The following is a 6,458-nucleotide window of genomic DNA, read 5'->3' on the forward strand; positions in this document are numbered from 1 at the left end:
GAGGAGTTTAGCATGTGTTTGTATGCATGTGTTTATACATGTATAAGTATATAAATAAACTTTCACGCGCATAGAGGTGGAGTTCTACATCGCAATGACAATCAGGATATAGAAGTATAGCATATTTCATATTTGCCAGCTGTATTTTATCTCATTTTATTGTTCCTAAAACTTGCTTTCTATTGCCTTGTATAGATCAACAGAGAGTGCTATAGTGAGAACCATGTATGGTTGACAAGAGCAAGGATTATCAAGTATATGATTGAAGCAAATGGACAACTGCAAGAGGTATTTAAAGATGATGATGTTGAAGATCAGAAGGGGAAAGCAAAGCTAGAAGAGGAAGAAGAGACTGGTGAGCAGGAAAAGGCAAGTGAAGAGATGGATGATAAGAGAAAGAGGAAGCAGCCTTCAAGCCCTCCTGCCAAAGAGCCCACTTCAAAAAGAAAATCTCCTACAAAAGCACCAACCCCATTAAGGAAGTCCCCTAGGGACAGGAAAACTCCTGGCAGAAAACTATTCTAGCTTATTGTAGCCCACTTGTATCAAGCTTCCCAGTTCTATTGTATCCAATTGTCTATTCTATAGCCCACTTGTAACCAATTGGCCCTTGTATGGACCCTTGTATGTAAGTGCAAATATTTGAAATTGAATACATTTTGATCACCTTGTTTTAAGACTCTGTTACAAAATCAAATCATTGAAGTAAAATCAAATCATTGGATGTTTGGAAAAGTTGCATTTCAATAACAAAATAAAGATCCTTTTAGATCATGTGATACAAAATAAGATCCTTGCAGGTCATGTGATACAAAATAAGATCCTTGCAAGGCATGTGTTACAAAATTGCCTTGAAGGATGTTTAAGGCACCAAATGTACAATGCCATCCAAAATGTCCTTGCACTGTAGCCTCTTTTCATTTCTTTTTGATACCTACAAAAACAGTCCAAGTTAAATAAAGAACCAATAAGAGAACAAGAGACTTTTAGGCATAACAGTTACCTTTCCACCATTTACTTGAAAGCAGAATGTTGTGGGCAATTCAATTTCATCATTTTGCAGGTCCAATCTCAATTGTTATAAGCTACACATGCCTCTTATCTTTACAATTGACAGATGCTCATTGTTTACCCATATATCAATGTCTTCTATTGGGCTGTCAATGAAGTCCTCCATGTCTTGATCAAGTGGAGTTAGCTGACCACCAACATAGTGCCATCTTCTGTAATAAAATGACATATTGAAGTTTTGTGTCCCTATCATGTATTTGCAAGCAATTGAGCCAGCTTGCACATTACAAGTGATTCCATTCACTGTTTTGGTGTTCCAACCCTCATCCACAAATTCAAGTACATTTGCTGAGTCTAAAGTCTTCACTGAAAACATTGTTCTAGATTTTCTGACTTCAGCATTAGAGAAGAAGTCTACAAAAACTGTAATGGGCATGAATATAGAAATTCTACTCTATTTGCTTACTATGTTTGCTTTCAAACACTTTTGAATCTCACAAAACAGTTTGCACCTGTAGCCCTCACTTGTATTTGAGCTAGGGAGTGACCATTCTCCACTTTTGAAATCAGGCAATTCTAGCTTGGTTGTGGCTCCAAGTTCTCCAGTCCTTCTAGGTGGAACATAATAATGGTCAAAGAAGAATATTCCATTCTCTGCCAGTGAACCCTTAGTCCTCCCTTGTATATTTCTTCACCAATTGATCCATGACACACATCCAGAATATTTATAACACATTCTATCGGCTGCCATTCCATAATGTTTGAAGGATACAAATTTGTACAACAAATAACCTTATACAACATGCATTACAAATAAGGATTTAAGTTAAGAGACTTACAGTTTGGTCTATGTAATGGCAAAGCAGAACTCTTTGAGTCAATATGCAGATCTTTATGCATGTCACATGCTGCACCAGCACCTCTTTGATTGATTTTTTGTTGTCGCCAAAGCTGAAATCTTTAACAATACCCTTCCATCCCGCCAAGAAAGAGTTTTTGGTGGAAGACTTTATTCTCTTGTTCTGTTGCATCAGTATCCACGTTCCTTTGTGTATAGTTATTGGAATCCATTGTCCATTTTGATCAGCCGTGTTGTAAGTGACAATGGCTTCAATGGAAGTTCTTGGTCGTTTTGATCGTGATGAAGATTCCATGGTGAAAAAAGAAATGAGCAGAGAAGTCTAGTCTGAGTTCAAGAGAAGAATAAGCAGAATGTGCAAAAAACGGTTCAAAACTGGAAAAGATCATGAGATAGAATCCAAACGTTGTTTTATGATGGCGACGTGCAAAATGAAAACAATATAATATGAGAAGTACGTCTTTCTAAAAGCGACAGCTATTGAATTCCTTTGCACTTTTACTTGTTTACATTGCTATTTACCAGCTCAAAGTTGCGGTAAAGATAGAATATTTTCTTTTTTTGTGAGTTTTCAAAAATAGAGGTTCCGTAACGGAAGCTCTTCAACCATTGGTTGAGACCACTCTCTCTCTCTCTACACGCTAAAAGGCACAAAAATGATCTCAAAATTCCCCTAATGTTTCACAAATTCACATAGCTTTACATTTCTTGCATTCTATAGCTTGATCCTAATCAATGTTAACATTCGACAAAGTCGCTTTTATTAAGCGGCTGCTGATCACGTTTCCTCCTCACAAAGAAGAAAATCTGAAATACTAGCAAAACTTTTATATTTTAGACGACTTTCTCAAATATTTCATCGGTTTTTCGTCCGTTTACGATGGTTTGTAGCTAGCTAGTCTCAATTTTCAATCGGCTCAAAACTAAGATGAGGCAATCCTTTTCCAAACACTAATACTAGTTTAACTCAACCTAGCAATTTTATCACTTTCTTATTGCTTTTGAAAGCTGTCGTGACCCTTTCACTTGTTTTGTTTTAAAGCTATCAACTTCCCCTTAAAATAACTCACTGCTCAGTATATTAAGTGGCCATTCACATTGGCCTTCAAATTGTTGACTTAGTAGTGCATGAATTTGCACAAAATTGCCCTTTCCACCTGGCTTGCATGTAGCAATGAATGATCTCACAGTGATGATATTCCAAAGATCAAGAACTTTTTGTGCTACTGTAACAGCTCCACATTTGGCTTTCATGTTGATCAAAGCATCACTAAGCACAATTGGGAAGGTACAAGCACAGATAATTGTAATGGACAAACACCTTTCCTCCGCATCCGGCCTTTCTCACCAGAACTATGTTGGCATAGACCACAATCAATGCGTTCTAAGAAACAATATCCCAAACGATAAGCTCTCTAAGAAGTTATTATGCTTTTGAAGTATGCCACATTGGTATAGTTGATGAATAATTCATCACAAAGTACTTTACTTGGCTTACATATCAACCAAAAGCATTACCAGTCGCATTATACTCTCCAAACTCTTTGCTGGTGAAAGAAAACATTCATCCCATGGCTCTCTCTTGGAATACTTTTTGACAAAAAAGTACTTTAAAACTTGATCTGCTTCTCAAAGTGCACCACCTTTGATATGCATTTTGTCTACTGACATACCAAGCATATCTTTGAAATCACGATGATTCCGCTTGAGGAATGATAATATCTAAAACTCATGTCTTGACAGAGCTTCACATTGTGGACGCGAAGCTTCACGACATCCACCGTCTCGAAACGTGCACATCCTCCAATATGTGCCAAACCATCTTCAGAGTTTTGGAAACATAAAATCTAATCACTGCCCTCTGTAAGCATGTTGTCAATAACCTCCCAAGAATTTGGCTTCAGGTAGACAAAAACCTCCAAGATCGAAGGGAAAACTCAAAAAATTTCCATCAATGAAGTGTAACCATCAAGAAGTCCATAAAGTTATTGCATCATTGTAAAACCTATAAACCAATTGCCATAATCTGTTAGCATCTCGAACTCGACTGGTATCATACGATATGTAGATCAATTATGACACGCCGGGTACATAATCCTGTCCTCCAGGATCAAATGGCTTAAGAAGATCTTTCTTAAGTACTTGAGCTTTATAAAAACCATATGAGCACATATTATTGGTCTCTATCGATGTCAAATAACCTTGGTGTAAGCTTGCTATTCTTGGATCAAGTAATAACCAACAACATTGTGCACCCAGAAGAACCCTACCATATTCAACATGCTTCTTAAGGACCTCAAAATCTCCTGGGTCGAATTGCATTACAAGCACACAACATCTGTGAGCCTTACAATAGAGTATAACTTCCCTTGAATTGTTATGAAACACCCAAATCCCGTAAACCTTTGACAGGTTTTGCTTAGTAAGCATATGTGAAAATTGCATCCCTTTTATTGGCAACCATAATGATGTTGACATAAGCATTAGTATAAAAAATTATCCAAACCCAACTGTAGAAAGTACCTCGTCCAAGAAAATAAAGAAGCATTTGCATGCCTTGCTTTATCCATAGTGATTCACCCCTCTGACTTCATATTTATCACGAACCTCTAAATATCTTGCATCAGTGTCTGAGACATCATTACTTGGAACTCCATCCTGACCATGAAAAGGAGCTGTAACTTGTAAATTTTCATCCACTTTTGGATCAGTAGAGCCCTCACTACCCTCATTATCTGTCAAAGAATTGAGGGTTGGTTCCTCTTGCAGCTCATGAGAAATAACACAAGGAGAAATTTCATGGGTAACATGTACTTCAGTCATGTCAGAAATGTTAGGCACACAAAGAACATCATCCAAGTAATCTGCATAGATCTCTTCATCCTGTACCGCTTCACATACTTTGATGGTAGTCAAAGATCCATCGATACTCTGTGAAGACTCTTCATGCACCTCCTCTAAATAGGTACTAAGAGCAGAGAAATCATTCATAATATGTTGCTCATACATATCACAATTAATTAGATAAGAAAACATTAATAATGGCATCATCTTCTCTCAATCCTGACAAAGAAGCATTACTATTTGCATCTTCATCTTGCTCTGTGATATTATCACCTATAAACATATCATCAGTAGCAATTATAGGCTCATATATACTGCTACGTAAATCCTCTATGGACTCCATGATTTCCTACACTTCATTTAATGTTACAGTACAAATGATTTTATCTATGCAATCATCTTCAAGAAACCTACTATTCTGCTTGGCTTCACATGCTTTCATTGTGCTGAGACGACCATCAACACCTTCTTCACAAGAATCAATGATGATAGAGGCAGCTACCATGCGAGCAAGCTTTGAATTTTTTTTATCAATGGCTTTAGTTTGAAATTCATTATTTACGTGCGCTAGATTGCCTAAAGCATGATCCTCTGCGATGAAATCTAGTACTTGTAAATTTGCATCTGCTTTAGCTTTACTTCTTGCATGAATCTGCTCCCATAATTCATCATAGCTAATTATCTATAATTGATCTCCATCATTTTTTCTGAAAGTACTCTGCTTCTATTGAGACAACTGCTCTATTTCCAAGGCTATGTGTTAGCCACCCACCTGTACAACTGCTTCCTCAAATTTTGCCCAGTTATGTCTATGCATATCGATAAGCTCATGTATTTGATTACGTAATTCTAGAGCTACTAACCGGTCAAACTCCTTGATCATATGCTCAGTTGGAATACCCATAAGCTCCATCTCTGACCTGTAGCATTCAAGGTAACCATCACTATCATAGCCATCAAGTGTACCTCTTTCATCATAAACTTTATCCAATGCTTCTTTCATTGCTTCATCCCCGGATATGCGTTTGAGAGGTGAGCTGGGTCAGCACTGGACTTCTCGTTGTGGGAAACGAGTGAGAGAAAGATATAAGATGCCACAAAATTTGGTACAAAAGACATTATGGAAACGTTAAATTGGTATACTTATTGAACTCAAAATCTAAATACAAAGAAAACTTGACCGCAATAGGAACCATGCGCTCTTCAACCCTCCGCGACTGTGAGTAGAAGTACGAATGTCGAAGCTTTTGACAAAGGGGAGCACAAGTGAAGGCACTCTTCTTTTCGCTTGTCTTTACTCTTCCCCTTTATTTAGCTACTTCCATTGCCTTCCCTTGCTCTTCTCAAACACCTTCACAAGCACAAGCTACTCCTCCTTTGGTTTGGTCTTTCTTGAACTCAAAAGAACCTCTGTAAAACCTGCTTCTCCAACTCTTTGTGAACTTCAACATCTTGTCCTTGTTATATTGGTAGCTACTGCTGGCAGGTTCTCAACTTATTACGATGAAACCTCCAAAGATTCCTCCTCAGTATTAAGTGCTCCCCGTTTCTCAGCCAAAAGAGTTTGAACTCGAGTACAGGCGACGAGGATCTTACCTCTGCTACTCTACACCACAAGGTCCATTGCAGCCGTACGCTGCAAGGCTTCCACAATATTTCGAAATAAAAAACACTATGATCGCTACTTTCCCCTCATCCTGCTTGCGCAACGCCCACGTCTCTGTCCCCTCCGCCTCCTGCTTGT

At 38.0% G+C, this 6,458-nt stretch overlaps 1 pseudogene; it reads right to left on the bottom strand.

The window, feature by feature from the left end:
- Positions 1-4,879, bottom strand: part of LOC147457497 (uncharacterized) — a 29,931-nt pseudogene extending 25,052 nt beyond the window's left edge.
- Positions 4,880-6,458: the final 1,579 nt, after the last annotated feature.

The sequence above is a fragment of the Adiantum capillus-veneris genome, chromosome 5 (genome assembly GCF_014529385.1).
Source record: "Adiantum capillus-veneris isolate H3 chromosome 5, ASM1452938v2, whole genome shotgun sequence".
NCBI lineage: Eukaryota > Viridiplantae > Streptophyta > Polypodiopsida > Polypodiales > Pteridaceae > Adiantum > Adiantum capillus-veneris.